This window comes from Mya arenaria, chromosome 1, assembly GCF_026914265.1.
Source record: "Mya arenaria isolate MELC-2E11 chromosome 1, ASM2691426v1".
NCBI lineage: Eukaryota > Metazoa > Mollusca > Bivalvia > Myida > Myidae > Mya > Mya arenaria.
The window spans coordinates 45,361,429-45,363,045 of record NC_069122.1 but is presented as its reverse complement, the minus strand read 5'-3'; positions in this window follow the sequence as shown (position 1 = coordinate 45,363,045).

Genomic DNA, 1,617 nt, shown 5'->3' with positions numbered 1-1,617 from the left:
TTCGTTATATAAAGCAGTGTATACGTTCTTGTTGATAGTCACGTGATCTAGGCGCGAACACTCGAATTTTGAATGTGGATATAATTTTGGAATTAATTAAGAATAAAAGCTTTATAAAATTAGTTGAATGGTGGATTTAATGTAGTTTAGTGGTTGGAACACATTCACAATGAAATATAACGACTAAATCGAAAAATAAGAAGAGGAAAGATAGAAATAGTAGTGGCAATGAAACCAACAGTCGGAAAATATGTAAACAAAGAGGCCCGTCCGGGGGCTCGGATTACAGTGAACTTCCAGTAAGTGAAGTACTTAGCAGGACTAATTCTGTATTATATGCGGAGGATAACTTGGACAGTAGTGTTTTTGTGCAAACTGCAAGTGAGGAACCCTTTACCATGGCGGAAAACAACCCAGAACCTACCAACTGGGATCTAATGAACTTATTAACATCTATGAGTGGTAGGCTACAAACTGTTGAGAAAAAGTTGGGGGCCATTGAATCGATCGAGAAAAGGATGGTTAATTTTGAGAAGGAAGTTACAAAACTTTGGCTAGCCCTTGATGATCGGGTGAAGAAGGTGGACGAGCGGGTGACGCGTCTGGAGGACAAAGTGGACGGGGCGGACATACACGCGGCGGAAGTGGCGGAGAGGATGCAGCGACTCGAGAAGGAGAGAAACACCCTACGTGACGACGTTTCATATCTACAGTCACAATCTATGAGAAATAACTTAGTGTTCACTGGGGTGCCCGAGGATAACACCAGCGGCAGTGAGACGGCGGAAGCCACGGAGAGGAAGCTACGCCAACATCTACAGGACGCCTTCAAGATCGCCCGCGAGATGGCCGAGAGCATCCGGTTTGAGCGGGTGCATCGGTCACCAGGCGCGCCGGTGACGGGGAAGATCAGGAACATTGTGGCCAAGTTCACTTTTTTCAAGGACAGAGAAATGGTTAGGAAATCGTGGAAACAGCTGGATGGGACCGTGTTTCGTGTTTTCGAACAGTTTCCGCCGGATGTAATTCAGAAGAGGAGAGTACTAGTTCCGAAGATGAAGGAGGCGAGGCGGCAGGGGAAGCGCGCGTACCTGGCCTACGACACCCTCTACGTCGACGGAACCGCAGTACGTGCGTAGGGTCACGAAGGCGGTGAGGTTTCGGTTTTATCATGGAACGTACATGGACTCACTGATTGTAAAAAGAGTTCTTCTGATTTTATTGATATTATTAGTTCACATGATATTTGTATTTTATATGAAACATGGACAAACTCATCTAGTAACATTGATCTAAATGGTTATATTTCAAAACATTATTATAGAAAATTTCAACATCGAAACGCTCGTAGAAGCAGCGGTGGTGTTTTAGTTTATTTTAAGGAGCATTTAGAAAACGGTATTCAAATTGTCAGAAACCATTATGATTCTATTATTTGGCTAAAACTAGACCATAATTTCTTTCATACTGAAGAAGATGTGTATATATGTGCAAGCTATATTTGGGGAGCTGACTCTCCTGTATATAATACTATAAATGTTGATCTATTCGATATTCTAGAAAATGATATAACATATTTTTCTGAAATTGGCAAGGTATATATTGCTGGCGATTTAA